A 16,597-nucleotide genomic window follows, 5' to 3' on the forward strand; every position below is an offset into this window, starting at 1 on the left:
TCAGAAGCTTTTATTTACTCTGTGCAGCACTGATTTCTGTGCAAACTGCTTACTCTAAGCTTCAGAAGCACTGCCACTGCAACTTGTTCAGACAGACAGATGGTGTGCTGTTAAATCCACCTGCCTAACTCATCAACAGGGACATTGGCATGGATGGGCATTGGATGGGTTTATCTGCTTTTAGGGAGGGGGAAGAAAAATCCAGCATTGATACTAAAACAAACTGGTACAGCATTGTTTATGACAACCCTGAAAATGATAAGGGGAACTTCTAAAGGACTTGCCTAGATTTTTTTTTTTTTTTTTCATTTAGATGGTGCTTTATCTTCATTGTTGCTGTCTTATTTTCATTCTGGACCTCTGATTGTTTAACCTTGAATAGAACATTAGAACACTTGAACAATAGATGAAAATAAGCCTTGTGCTTAAAGACAAAAGCTTTTATTTAAATGAAAGCAATTGCTATCTAAATATGATATCAAACTCAGTAAGAGATCTTAAAAAAGTCAAAAGCAGCACTTACAAAACAACAACAAAAAAAAAGGATTGTTCTTGTATGTGTGAATAATTTGCAGTGACTTACACAGGCTACCAAATAACCTGATTCAAGGACTTTGTTTCTGGCAGAAACTGACCTCTGAGAAAAGGCCATGGCTATTAATCACTGCCCATTCTAGACTTGTCAAGACAGCTTAAGACAAATGTACAAATGAAGAACAAAAAAACAACCCCCAAATTATTAGTTTATTTAGTCTTAACAAAAGTGTAATATTAACTTGATCAATCTTGATTAGTTCTTGATTTTCCCATTCTGTAAGTGGTGGTTGATATACGCCTGGCAAGCAGCTAACCTTCCTGAAAGTTCTGATTAGCAGGGATGAAGGGTTTTTTTTTTTTGGTTCCATTTTGTTTGCTGTACTGGAGTTCAATAATATGGGGAGGAATGTTTGCACAGCGCACATTTTTTATGGTCTGGGAGCTTGGTCATGTTTTTACGTGAAACTAGTGATGCAGCTTCCTTTTTCTAATAAATGATCACTGAATTCTATAGCAGTGGAATGTAGAGCAAGAAATGACATTGCACAGATTTATGGGATTGTTGTGTCTTTCAAAACCTAAGAATTAATGTGGTTCTTACATCGTCATGTGTATCAGTTATTTCTGTCTGGTAGCTCTTAAAACTGCCCTTTCTTTATGTTGGAGATAAACCATATTTTACCATTCATAAAAGACTGAAGCTTCATGATTAATTTTGAGATAAGACATTTTTGGAGACCTATTGATGGATGGCAATATGTGAAAATAAAGATCAAATGCAAGTGTCATGATATGGAAGAAAGACAGTGGGAAGGGCTTAGGTTTTCTTTATTAAATTACTAAACCTCAGTTTTAGTGGAAGAATCCCACTACTTTCCCATGATCCTTTAATGGTGAGGCAGGGTGGAGGACTTCAAAAACTGGATGGTAAAATGCAATGCATATGAAAAATCCAAAATAGCCTACAGAGATATTGTTAAAGTATATGAGCTCCATAAGCAGAAATATTATGGCCAGATATTCCTATGAATTTAGATATTCATGTTCAAAGTAATAGCTGAGGTAAAACAGAGGGCCAGAATGACTCCAAACATAGGAGTGCAGCATTTTCAGTCTATGCCGAAGATTACCTCTCCACCCACTTCCTCATGCCTCTAACTTGCCTATTTTGTATTTCTGTTGGGGTTCATATACATAAAATGTCTTATGGATCTTGGCAGTGATAGTTCTCACACTGTGCCAGGTGGTGGCCTGGACTTGTGCAGAACACAGAGTTGATAATATCGAGATGTTTTTGTTGCTGCTGAGCAGGACTTGCACAGAACCAAGACTCTTTATGCTTCTGTTCTTATTGCCACACTAATGAGGAAGTTGAGGCCACGCGGGAGGCTGGGAGGAGACACAGCCAGGACAGGTGACCCAAACAGACCACAGGGATACTTGTACTCTTCCACTGGTGGGGGAGTGAGTGAGTGTCTGCGTGGGTCTTAGTGGTTCGGTGGGGTTAAACCACGACACACCCTTAAATGGTTTCTATGCTTCTCCCATAGTCTGCGTCACCCTTAATGTCACTTATTGGAACACTGTCTTGCTCTATTGCTCTCCACTACCCTAGTTCTCTCCCAGTTATATGGTTGAGAATGTGGATAATACATGTCATTAACTTCCTGACCCTGAGCTTGTGATGTATAGAGATGTCATTAAGTCTTTGAGGTATTAACAATCAGAGATGATGACAAGTTTTCCAAGTAAGTGCTGACCTGATGCACAAGGTTAATGTAACTGTTTGATCTGCTTAATGATGATGGATAACATTAAATATTTGCTGAGTAAACTTCCAGGAATCTAAATGGCTATTACAGATAGGTAAAATGTGTGCAAGGAAGCCTAATTCATATTAGTTTAAGAGGATGGCCATGATAAATGGTCTTTTAGTTGTTGCACTATTTACCAGCCCTTGGTTTTGGACTTAATATCAGATACCATTGTAAAAGACACTGTCTTCCTACCTGATAAATTTCTCAGATAGTGTTAATAATAGATATTACAGCTAAATCTTTGAAAGAAGCTGTGTTCAAATCTTGTAGTGGTACCTCTTTTGGTTTTATATCCTTTTTTATGCAGTTTGAGACAAATGTTTAAAGAAATCAGCACCTTCAGTATGGTCCAAATGGCCAGACGCTTACTCAAATACTTATATTCCCCTTTGAGATTGAAACATGTTTTGTTTCTGGCTGGAGAAGAAATTACAGTTCAGCTTCCTCTGAAGGAATATGCTATATATGAACCCAAATTGCTAGGTGATCTACACCAGCATGAGTTTCTGTGGATGATGGCAGGATTTGCTTCATGGCCCCGTTACTGCTCTTAAATAGAACAATAGTGCAAGCATAGTGATAGGAGCAGATGAATGGGTGTTTTCTAATCTCAGGGAATTAATACTATATTGTCATTAGTGCGTCCCTGCCTTTCATAGCAATGAGATGATAGTTTGTTTTCTACATACTAATATGGCAGAACTGTCCCATCATAACTTCTATGCCTTGGTCTCCTTGGCAGCTAATTTGTATTTTGCAAAATGGAGCATGTGGACTGATACCTAGCTTGTTCATGTACATAATGATGTGAATTGATTTGTTTATTCCCTGAATTCTCTTTATGGACTCATTTTAAAATAAGTTTCTCAGTTACCGATCTGAGTAGTTTGTGAGATGGTCAAAATGCTATAATTGTCCATTTCAGAAATGGCAGTGCAGCAGCTGGAAGGAAAATGTTCACATATGTACAATTGTCAGTTTGCATAAACCAAAAGCATGACACTGATGCTCTGCATCTGGGGATCTAGGCCATTAGAGAGATAATGTACAGTGAATAAAATTTGATTGAACTGTGGTGTGAGATTCACTTGAGAAAAAGGTGTTACTTACATAATACTACAGTACTACAACCATGCAGAACTGAAAGTGTTGCTTAGGCAGGCTGTTTTCTAAACAGATTTAGTAGCCAGTAAATGTGAAGCGTAAGTTGTTTTTTTTTTTTTATTTTTAACAAAATAAAATGTTCTTTCAAGAGCCTCTTTGTTTTTTTGTTATTGAATTTTATACTAGTTCATAATTTTATTTCCAAGCTTCATGGATGTGATCTCACTTCCCATAACAGTGATGAGAGACATTCCAGACCTGCTCCTTTTGATAGTTTTACGGGACTGATTAATACCTAAGAGCTTTGCATCGCTTTCTTCTTCCCCCAGTAATTTTCTTCATCTGTGTAGGAAACTCTCATTTCTCTCACTGCTGTACTCTTCCTTTGCAAGGAAAAAGTGCTTTGGAGCCTGGTGCATTGCTTTTGGGAAATTACAGCCTCTGTATCTGACTCTGATATTTGTTTTCCATGCTCTTCTTTCAGTTTTTTTCTCAATCTCTGACAACAGAGTATTGTGTGGGACATTAACTTTTATGTTTCTACTTACTTTGGTTGCACCTAGAACAAAGTAGTGCTGCTTTTGTTGTTTCAAGCTCATTGAAAAGATTTATGCTATCAGAGTGCTGTTTAAATGGTGAGGAATATGATACCTGGCTAACATAGGTATTTCAGCTCTCAAGAGAAAAAGTAGATTTGAGGTGCTAACAGTAGAGAGCTTTTAGGAACAGGTAGATATTTCTTGTATTTCTGATTTGTGTTATTGGAATGAGCACACATGATGATGACTATCCATATACTCATTTAAATAATCCAAACACTTATATGTAGAGAACTTTTCTGAATTTTCTCTTTTACCTTGTATATTTCAGCCTAATGCTCTGTGCTAAGTAAACCTTTCAACCATGCATGAAGAGATAATGCCACTGAGGTGAGCTCAGAACATGGTGCTAATAACACCAAGGTATTGTGGGTTTGATGCCTGTATGGGACATTCACTTAAGACTTGAGCTTGAGGATCCTTGTGGATCCCTTCCAAGTCAGCATATTCTGTGACTGTGTTAATATAAATATTCTCTTCTATTTCATGCTTTTGAAATATGCTTAACTCTTCAGCTGCCTGGAGGAAACAGGTTTTCCCTGATGAGTGGAAAAAGATTTATACTGACAAATGCTGAGATTCATTCATGGATTGATTACTTGATTTGAACTAACTGTCTTCTATTACTATAGATGCTCAGAATATAGTAGTTTGTTATCCATCATCACTAATTTTGAAGCTTTTCCTCTGCATTTTAAAATAATTTAACATAGCAAATAAGAATTGCCATTTTGTTATCCTGCAATAGTATTTTGATACAAAGGGGAAATAGGGACTACTTAAGGTCACAGAATTACATTATATTTTAGGTTCATTAAAAAGCCAAAGATCATAAGGGAGAATACAGAAAGTTGCAGTCTGGTTGTGTTTGTATCCCCCCCCTTTTCTCCTTGGAAATTCACGCCAGTTTGAAAGTCTCAATGTCTTAGTAAGACTACCTCTTAGATAATTTTCCTAAATTGTTCCTAACTGTGTGGGTACTCTCATAGGGTTTTATATATATATATTTGCTTGAAAAAGTGTAATATTTGTTTTGGTATAAGTGTATTTTAAGGCTCTGTTAGAATGCATACTGTATCGACATTGTTGAGATACCAATAGCGTATCTAATGGACTTAATGGGTTCTTTGTACTTCAGTGTTTCACAGTTAATTTTCTTTCTTCAATTACACTACATCAATAGTAAATAAACTGGACCTTTTCTGTTTAAATATATAACCATTTTTTTAAAATTAATTTTGCCTGCAATTTTCTTGATCACAAACCTTCATCCAGTCTTTATTTTCTGTAAGCCAAAACAATTTTTTATAACGGTTGCCTATATCATGTGCTTTATAACTAACTCTATAGCTATTGAACACATCAGCAAATTTTTAAGAGGGGAACTAAGTAGAGTATAGAGTCCAGTAATGTTAACTGGGTAGATGGCTTGTATGGCAATGCTTTTTTTTGGATGATTTTATAGAATACTGTAACTATGCAATTCAAAATTTTTTGAGTAAAACACTCTTGAGCAAAGCTAATGTCTTACTCTTTGAAGGCTGTTTGGGCATTGCTATATGAATTTGCATGGCAGGACATGAAAGTGTTCCTTTTGCATGCTTCATCCATTGGAGTAACTGGTGTTTTCAGAACTTTATAATAATTACTTTTTCTCAGGGAAATAAAGGTATATAAACAGTACCGTAATTTGTACGTTGTCAGAGGGATTTCTTCAATATTATCACAAACATGAGAATATCCTGGGAAATTTAAAAAGGACCTGTCAAGAAATCATAATACCCACTACAATAATTTTGAATCAGCTGATATACCTGATAAAGCTAAAGTGTCTATGTTAAGTGGAGGATAATGAGACCTCTTCTTGTTCTTTAAAACTTTTGGTATGTTTTTTTGCTTTATTGCAATAAGCATTTCTCGCTTGCAGTTTTTATTTGAAGTTTATGAACTGCAGATCTGATGGTGTTGAACTCTTGGATCCATTTTCCTATTAGTGGTGATAGAGATTTTTAAACTGAGTGCCAGTAATGATGCACACCTATGATGATAAATGATCTTTTATGAATGTGGCGTTTTCCAAGGTAGGGATGCAACAATCACCAAGCACCTCCTCAAATCTATGCCATGACAGCTCTTGAATACTGCTGTATCTAGTCTCATTGCTGCTTTTTACAGCTTCCCTCTTTACAAAGCCTCTTAACTTTGTCATCACACACCATTACACACACCTACTGTTGGAAGATTTCAGGTTTTCCTAACTTCCCCACCAGGAGAGCACATACATTTTGTGACATGGAACATTCTTTCCCTAAAATGCATGTGTGCAAGTACTTCTATAAGAATGATGAGCAGCACTCAGTAAATCAGTGTATGCCATAGCTCCTGTTGCTTTGGGCAGTCAATTGACCATTTGTTGTTACAATCTGGGAAGTTCTGGAGAGGCTGGGGGCAGAAAGGTGCAGAGTGAGACATCTGCATATTTCTCCTGTTTGTTATACTACTTCTCCCAACAGGTTGTACGATCATCTTTGAGGCAGATGTGGACCTAATTGTTTTGACCCAAGACAGCCTCTTGCTTTTATGCCTGCATCCTATTTGCTAATCATATGTGGCTGCTTCACTGGGATAGTTTTAAACACAAGTCTGAGGGAGAGATAGCCAATACAGCCTTTTTGAATAGCTTTTCATTAAGGTCACTGCTGTTGCAATTTAAGTTCATTGCTGGCATGGCTGCTGTTCAGTGTGTGCTGTAGTGATCTGTTGCCTCAGAGCTGACTCTACCCTTAAGGGCAGCAAAGTTCTTTCCCTGCCTACCCTGTCCCCAACACCCCCATTTTCTTCAGGCTGATGTGGCTTTTTTCCTGATTCAAAATGGCGTCAGACTTCTGTTTCTGTGACAGAAATACACGCACACAAGAAGTCTGCATCCCCTAATTTTAACAGTAACAATTACACCGACTTGTTTGTTTGCTTGCTGTAGCAGCTGTGTTTGAAACCTCAGCTGTCTGTATCCTACAGTCCTTAAGAGGAATTTTTATTAATTGTAAAATCATATCCATTAGTCATTTGGATTTAGTATTATCTGCTGTAAAGTAACTAGAAAATAATTCCTTCTCACTACCAATGTAATCCTTCCATTTTCTCTGTAATAGATGCCTTTCAGACTAGTATTGCATGTAATTAAAATGGCACCATTTGCGGGTTTGAATCAGAAGTAATTGGCATTTACACCATATGTTGTTTGGTACTCTATTTTGGGCAAGCAATTTAAAAAAGCCTTTCTGTCTGAGGATGCTATAGAAAGAAAGAAAAAAAGCAGCTTTCATTACCTGCTCTCCTTACCCATTGTGAATCTATGCTGTTGGTCAGCAGGCTATTCTGTACCAGAAATTTTTCAAATTGTTTTATATGTCTCCCTATGTGAATTGTTTAGGCTAAGTTAAACAATCTATGAACACATGCAAGGAGTTTCCTTCAGAAAACAAGCCATAAATCTTTCAGCCCTACTCCCACTGCAATTTCAGTGTCACAGTGTTTGGCAATAGAAACTGTGTTCCTATTTCTCTGTTCTGACCTAAAATCGTGGGTTCAAGCTCCATGTTCAGCAGCAGCAGTAAGTCCTTGCTTTGAGAGGCCTTTTGGCTGTGTTCACATTGCACCCACTGAAGCCCTTGTGGGACAGCCTGGCATATTCTAGAACATCACCTGTAAGCCCATGATCCAGGCAGGCAGTGTTCCCTCAGCCCATGCTGAGATTACCCATACACATCCATCCACCTGTCCTCACTGCACTACCTGGGAAGCCTCCTACAGATGGCCTGCTTGGGTCTCTGGGAAATCAAAATGTGAGCTTATGTTTCCAACCTTCTGCAGGATGACATGCAGCTGACCAGTATTGCCATTCCTGTATGGCCAGCTCTGTGGTCGTGAGCAGCAGGAGCAGGACCTCTGCTCTGTGAGTGTGGGATAGTGTGAGTGGAATGGGATGGCTGGAAGTCCATCATATGTGACCAAACGGGCATCTAGGCATCTATTGTTTATTAAGGATGTTTTAGGTAGACATACCCCAATTCTGACTGCTTGTGGGGTGAAAAGAGCACTCTATCAAAAAACTTAGAGATTTGAAGGATGATCTAACAAGAATTTACCATTAAAATAAAATCAAGAGCATGAAAACAGTAGTACCATATTGTAGATATTTAAATACACTGATTGCAACTTCAAGTGCTAATTTTGCACTCAAAACAATTGAAACAAATGGAGAAGAATGATTCATAAGTTCTGGGAATAAATGGAAATTACTGCCTGCCAGCCTACCTGGGCCTATAGAGTGTGTATTTTTTGTCTAATGGATACACTGAAGCCAGTATGATTCCAGACAGGTGTATCTGCGTTTCTGAAGTCTCTCAACAGTTTAAACCAAAACCAAACCACCTTGTTCCTGTTACCTGTCATGTCAGTCCATGTATTTTCTTCCCATATTTTTTCTTCCCTCTCTCTAACCTTTTATCTGTGACTTTGGTATTACAAACTAAGGAATGAGTTTGCATCCTTTATTTTATTGAAGTGGTGTTCCTGTCAGATATGTGTAAAGTAATGGTGTTAGTAAAGTGGTGATTTTAAGAGGAGTGATGTTTGCTGAAAAGAGTTAGGAACCGTTGTTCTGCATCTTACCTTACCCAGGGTTACTTGGTAGACATTCAGAGCTCACAAACTAATTTTTACTATTTGGCTTCCAAAGATGATTGATGAAAAATATTTACAGTTCTGAGTCAGAAACAGAGGAATTTAGCTCTTTACCTCAGTACTTATTGCTAATTATTGAGTTTTATAGTGCTATCTTTAAAACCTTAGCAGCTAGAATTGTGGTAATGCATTAGAAATGTGACTTTATCTTTTTTAAGTAAAATATTTATTTGCCCTTCTAGAAGAAGCTTTGAAAGTGAAATTGGATGTGGTATAGCCTGAAAAGCTGGAAGACACATAAAAAGAGTGTAGTATTAATTTCAGAATACTTGGTTGTTTTTGAGCAAGTCATGTGATTTTTGGGAGACAAGTCTCCCATTTTGAATTTCTGTGTTGAGCAGCTGACCAGGCTGAAGGCACAGGAAGGAGATGAGGGGGTGGGGGAGCTGGACAGGGCTTTCCCATGTCCCTTGGAGCTGCAAGAGGTCAATCATTTTTTCCCTCCAGCCCTATTACATGTCCAAGCCCAGTGCTAGGAGGAAATAGTTATAGAACAGACTTCTTTTTCTGATTGATTCAGTAATATGAAATGCCACAATTGCAAATAAGGTAGCTGTCATCATCAATAAAATTTTGGCACAACAGAATATTGGTCCAGGACTGGGGTTTACAAAGAATGCTGGCAGTGTATCTTGTTCCAAAGCAACTGATAACCAGTTCTTATTTTGCAACAGTTCAACAAATGTGTATCTCTATTTGTGGGAAAATACCAGTCTTTGCTAAGTAAAATCTCATGTTATAAAAGGGATATAATTTTTTTAATCCTTTTTTCATGTTGTATTCATGCTTCGCAGCTTTCACTATGCTAGGAGGTGTCTGAAATTATTCTATTCTCAGTTTTTCAAAGAACATTGAGTTGCAATATATTATTTGACCACTAAATGTCTCTGAAAACCGTATAAAGTGCCAGGAGCAAGTAGTAAGTACATCACAAGTAGGGAGAAGAAAACCCACATAATTCTATTGAATTCCACAATTGTCACTAGTGATGGGCCCACAGCAAGTCTCACAAATTACACTTCCTGTAATGTAGCATATTCGGATAATGTCTTTAAGTTATTCTGCTTCTTCCTACTTCACAGCCAGAGTGTAAGCCTGGAATCATCTACTGCACTGTATATGGTTCTCCCTGGGTTGTCCTGGATTTAGCTTGCAAAGAAAATGTCCAGAATGCAGCCAGGCCTCAGTGAAAGACTTCAGGGGACAGAACTTTCTTTGAGTCTCTTTGCAGTTTGTTCCTCTGTCTAGCTCAAGAGGTTTTTTGCATTGCTGGAAGTATGAAAGTGGTGGACTTTGGCTTCTGCTATTGTTTTTTGATCTGTCTTCCTCATTTTAGATACGAGTATATTGGAGGATCAAGCTGTCCTTACAGGTATGAAACCTTTTCTAAAGAGCTTGTCCTAATGAATTTATCAAAAAGGGGGAAATGGTTCTTGGGGGTGTTTTCTAGCTCTTCTTTCATACCTTCTGCAACTTCCTTATGTTCTCTTAGACATGTGGAGTCAAGACCTGGACCAGACCCATCTGCAGAAGTAAAATTCTCACTGCAGAGTAGTGGCAGGAGAGAGAATACGGTATCTTAAATTTGCTATTGAAATATCCTTCTGAGTCACATATTTTTTCCTTGCAGTGGTGACTATTCCTTTTGTAATCTGTTGTCCATGGTCCTACTCTATCTGCTATATTTGTGGGCTTCCTATTCTCTTAAATTTTCCCCTGAACTTCTCCACATAAGATCCAAAGTTTCTTGTTTCCTGAGATGTGTTTGTAGTAACCTGAGTCTGTTCTTTTTGATCTAGCAAATGTTTTGATTGTTAAGCACCTTGAAAGGCTTTTCACTAACATTTAGTCCTAAACTGATCACCCCCTCCAAAGTTTCCTTTAAATATCTAATCAGGTGTAATCTCTTTGTTTCAAGTGTAAAAGTCTTCATCGAGACTTTGGTTTGGAGAGTAACACTGTTATGATGTAGGAACCTGGTCTATCTCAAGTCTTCAGCTTACAAGCACATGCCTATCTCAGAAGAGTATTGAGTTTTTATACAAAAAAATGCTTTTTTAGGTTTTAAAGGTCTTTGAAATCCTGTGAGAATGGCTCTTGTATTTTTTTTTCTCTGACAAAAACAGATTGGAAATTACTTTTTTCTTTATTTGAACTTTGGATGTTATTGAGCTGTTTCATGTGAATTATTTAATTGCTTAAAGAATGAGCTATAAAGTAATGAATAAAGAAGGAAAAAAAATATCCCCAATGACAAAAAGAGACAAGATCTAAAGAAAATTGTTAAACATTGATAAAAGGCATGACTCACTGTGCTTAAAAACAGTGTTGACATTTATTATTGAATTTTAGAATAACAAGTTTTAGTAGAGCTGAGTTTGTTACCAAATTTCCAACTTTTCATATTTGTTGCAAGAGAAACTTGTCTGTTTTGGTTTATTTCCCTGAATAATCTCCTCGGAATCAAAGATTTTCACACAAACATTTTGTGAAGAAAGCTTCCTTGGGGTCAAGTAGGGAAGTGTTTCTGGGGGGGTGTGGATGACAGAGCAGGTGCATATGGTGAAATCCAAACCAGGGGCTCTGGCAGAGGGCCACAGGTTGTACTGGGCAACCAGTGGTCACCTGGTCCCTGGAATTAGGGCTGAGTCAGATGGCACTCGGGGCAGGATGAGTTGCTTGGCCAAGTGTTACAGGTGTTACGGTCTTTCAGTTATCTGAAAAATTGAGGGGAAAGTTTATATGCCTGATAATATATAACTTCTGTCTGAAGACTGTTGAGTTGCCACTGATGGATGTTGCTGAGAAGTGTATGTATGTTTGTAAAGGCTTCTGGACACCGTGGTGTGCCTGACTGTATTTCACAAAAGACTGACTGCGGTTTATATCCTACTGTGTTTTTCATGTGTGTGGAGTTCTTTGTATAAAATATCTGAATTGTTGGTTTCAGCAGTGACAGTAAGTCCTAATGCTGCTAGATAAACATCCTTCAATAAAGTTTTTCTCTTATAAATAAACCACAACTGCCTTTGACCCCTGTCCTTGGAAGGCAGTGGTAGAGTTTCCATGGGCATGAAGTGGAAAATATTTGGAAGTGATCCATGTGTGTAATTTCATAGAAGGGTATGTGGGCAGATACAGCTACTGGGTAGGATTTTCTGTCACTACAGTTTTAAAGGCCTTCATTTTTCTGATCTATGTATGTTATAAACACTGAAATACAGATTGAAGAGTAACTGCCACAGCATTAATGATTAGCAGTGCTTGATATACAGAATTTGGCCTAGGATGGGAGTGTTTATCATCAATAAAAGGATAATATTTCTCTAAAGGTTAACTTTTTTTATTTGCACATTACATTAACAAGATTACAACCTTCTTGCTCTCTGCCTCTGCAAGACCACTGACAATGGGTGTTTCCTGGGGCAAGAACCTGCTTCAGGGAAGCAAGGACCACGTTGAAATCATTAATATTAAATCAATTAAACTAGCAAAGCCTTGTTTGTACTGTGGTTGTGTGGTTTATGAATGGTACTCCTCAACGTAGTGCTCCCACAGAGACTCTTCATATTATGCTGCCACGTGCTTGCTCTCCCTTCTCACTGGGGTGGCATGGACAGGAGAATTGGAGACACAAAAAGGTGATGGTCACGGATTGGGATGAGAACAATTTACTGGAAACAGAAATGTGGCAAAAAAATGAACAGGAACAGCAAAAGTGGATAAAAGACAGAGTGAATCACATGCAAAAATGCTCACCACAGCACTCAACTTGTCCCCCACCACAGCCATGTTACCCTGAGTGCTCCCTCCAGATCAGAATTGGTGCCACCTGGCCTCTTCCTCCAGGCACAGGTGTCTGTGCAGGGAGCACTTCCCTGCCTGTCCTGCTTCAGCAAAACTTAAATGAAGAGAGCTTGTGCTACCTGTTGCTGCTGAGCTGGCAGAAGTTTCAGCAGTTAGTAATTTCTATTTTTGGATAATTTATACAACAGCTGCTATTTATTTACTCCACTCATTATGCAGGAGACTTGGATGGAATATGCTGTTTAAAACCACTGCCAAAATAAGAATTGTACAGAGTATTTGGTACTTGGTGTTGCATGAGTAATAGCACTGAACTAGAGCTGTGTAGAGCAATGCTCCCTGTAACTCTTTTGATCCTTTAGAAATTGTCTGCAGTTCTCTAATAAGATGTATTTGCATGTCATTTTAATTTGGTAATTTATAGAGCAAGCTGTAACTAACACAAGCTAAGACAATAATAGGCTTGATTTTTGATGCTGCCTCTTTCAGTCCTCGTGATAAGCAGCTCACTGGCAAAAGTTATAGACCTGAGCTTGCCAACAGGCACATTTTTGTAGCTTTGGGGAAGGTACTTCTAGATGTGATCTTGAGGTGGGAAAAATAGATGCTTCATTCACTATGAAGTTTGTAGCTTTACATGTTATATGTTTCAAATTTATCAAAAGAATAAATTAATGAAGGCTTTAGGAGAAGAGCTTCAGCTAATATTAAACATTTTTTCTGTTTCGTTTAATTATATTTCCTCTTTCTCTCTGAACATTTCCAAAAACATTTTATATTTAGAAAGTACAGAAAAAATACTTCATAAAATGACTGTGGTAATTTTTGGAATTGGGCTAGGCATATATGTATTATTTTAAATGCTTCAATCCTCTAATATTTAAGCAGGTATTCCATCCTTATCTCAACATTACCAAATTTTTACAGATCAGTAATTCACAGGAAAACAGTGGTTTCTCAGTGTTGCACAAGGAACTGGTGTCTGAGAGGGAATTGAATTCAGGCTTCTCAAAGTCTTGAGTTTGATGCTGTTCCTCCTGCCATGATAGGGAGAGCAAGTATAACGCATTCTGCCAAAACTAAAGAAACAGGGATGAGTTGTTCTATTTATAGAAAATTTAGAGAACAACATCAGGGTTCTGCCCTCCTGTAGTGTTGGGAAGTTTAAGAAATCTTTCAGAGTTCTGTCTGGTTTTGGCATTTCTCTTGCTGAGCAGAGCTGGGCCCTTTCCAGACATACTGGGAGCAGTTGAGTGATATTGTGTAGCCTTTTTTTTCTTCATTCTTTCCTTAAGAATATCTGAAATAAATCTAGTGTTCCAGAACAAAGAGTGAGGATTTGCAAGAATTTGGAGCCTGTCAACATGTAAAATTCCTGTCACTGCTACTTATGCCATGGTTTTGCCTAAACAGCACAAAAATATTTGCAGATACTTGTTTTAAACATGTAAAAAAAATTCAGAAATCTGTGACTTGGCGCGAGGACAGAGGTCCATGTTGTTTCAAAGATTATAGTCTTCATCTTAACAAAATGTTGGATTTTGCTTTTATTCACACTGCTGTAAATCTTAACTCTGTGGAAAGCTGTTGATTTATTTCAGAATTATGCTAGTGTGACAGAGTAGAAGTTCCTTCATCAGCTTTGTCCAAAAGCGAAGGCTGAGTGCCCAGGTAACTGAGTTGTTGTACTTGAAGAGGTAAAATTATTCTCTATATTATAGTCTCCCTTCCAAGAAAACCTTTGTAAGAGGTTGTTTTGCTTGTTTAAGATTTGGCAGGATTTGCAGCCACCCTCTCTGTGTCAGCTGTGTGCTGCTGCTAGTGGCTTGTGCTGTGGAGCTGATGGCCAGGGGGGTGATTTGGGTGTCTGCACATTGGCCCAGTTCCCTCTTTGTTCTTGCTGTCACTTTTTCCCTTTGCTTATGCCAGAATTATCCTCTGTGTTGGGTATTGGCTCTTGTGTCTCAGGGAGGGGTCACCCTGAGTCACCTCATTGCAAGCTGGTACTAAGCATGGTGTGTGGCAAATACCGGAACGAGCCATGGTGAGGCTTGGGTGCAAGAAGTGAAGCAAGTCTGCAGCTTCTCTGCTCCTTTGCCCCTTCCTTTCTCTCTGATCCCTTGCAAGTTCAGAAGACCAAAGCTTGACTTTTGCATTTCGATTTATCCAAGAGAATTGGATCCATGCAGTACATTCATATTACCTTTTTGTAATATCTCCTCTTAGCTCGTTACCCAGGATTTTTCGAATAGTTTATCTGTATAAATGTGTTTAAGCATTGTAGGCAGTGATTTTCCTCCTAATTGTATAGTAATCTTTATTTGTTCAAACATTTTTAGTCCTTAGTTAAAACCCTTTCAATCAACCACTTTAATAACTAATATTTGAAATAATGTCTAAGTGATTTAGTGTAAAGCACCTATTAGGCTCCTTTCTAGCACAATGTGAAACGAAGGAAGTGAACCTCAGCTTTTCCTTGGAAGGGTTAAAAAAAAAAGCAAATAAAATCAAATTGATAAAATTTGAAAGTAAGCACTGACAGCATTCCTGTAAGCGATGCCTGTAAATTTACGCAATTACCTCCAAGTGCTGCATTTCATGCTATTTGTTTCCTTTGAAAGCAAGCAACAGGGAAGACAGATCTTCACTCTAGGAAATAAATTGCAGTTTAAATATGTGGCCTCTTACATTAATCATTTTCTTTTAAGTCCTGACAGCATACCTGAACTGTTTATGATACGGCATGAATTTGACAGCAGAAAGAGATGACAAGATTTAGAGAATGTCTTATTTTCTCCAAGCTATGAGGTTTTTAATTCCTTCTGGAGGGTAACTTGTTTCCTTCAGTATAATTCTATTTGTATCTTTGACACATCTGTTCCTCTTGGTGTTGAGGTGCTTTTACAAGATGATTTATATAAAAATTGCAGAGGGCCAGGGCTAGATGCTGCCAACAGCTGGGTGTAGATGGTGACAAGGAGAAGCAATCTGTATGAATAGCTGCTGTCTTGCCTTTTAGCCTGGTGCACACATCCTGGGAAGTAAGAATGGAAAATGAGGTCTCCTTGCCTGATAAATCCTTAACTGTAATTCCGCTGGGATAGAGGGATTGGTGTTGCATCTTTCACTTTATGTGATCAGTCCAGTAAAATTGTAGATTAAACTAGAGATCATTCAATGAACCTGTTTGGCTGGGGGAGCAGCTCTGCCTAACAATCCTAACTAGTTCCTATTTACCAGGATAAGTAGGGGAGCTTCATTTTCACTAAAAAGGAGTACTCATGAAATAGTATTTCCATTTGTGAGAATTCAAGTTCTTTTCCATCTGTGTGCTCTTCCATGGCTGATAAAAAAGCCTTACCTGTAAAGACTTAGCAAATATATTTCAATCATCTTTTTGGTGTGCAGAAGAGAAAATGAGGGTAGCTACAGTAAGCAGAAAAATTGGTGTTGAGGAGTGTATAAACTAGTTGTGCTTTCCATGAGTGAGAGCTTGATAGTTGACTGAAGTACTTTTCAGGAAAAAATGTTTGAAATACAAAGAGATTTTTTTTTTTCCCCTGTAAAGAAGGTAATAAAAACAGCTCTTTAAAGATTTGGTAAGCTTACAGCTCCTGCTTTATATTAAGGAGGAATTTAGATGTAGATTACTTTAGTATATGCGCTTGTCACTGGAAAGATATCAGTAGGAAAATATTGGAATTTTTAATTAAAAATTGTTTTACTAATGATGAACATTTACAAATAAGCTGTACTGAAAGTGAATAATTGAGGAGTACAGAAATAAATGTATCTTGTTGATTTAAGTAAGGAGCTCTACAATATTATGACTGTGTTTTAGTTCATGTGATTTTATAAGCTGAAGCATAACTTAATACATCTTACAGTGGGAAAAGATACTTAGCTGTTTCTTAACTTGGACTGAAGGAAGTGCAGTTTTTCCAAAACCCTGAGTAAACGTCTGTCCTGAGTATGAAAGTATTTGAT

The sequence above is a fragment of the Pyrgilauda ruficollis genome, unplaced genomic scaffold (assembly GCF_017590135.1).
Source record: "Pyrgilauda ruficollis isolate IOZ18807 unplaced genomic scaffold, ASM1759013v1 scaffold145, whole genome shotgun sequence".
Lineage (NCBI taxonomy): Eukaryota > Metazoa > Chordata > Aves > Passeriformes > Passeridae > Pyrgilauda > Pyrgilauda ruficollis.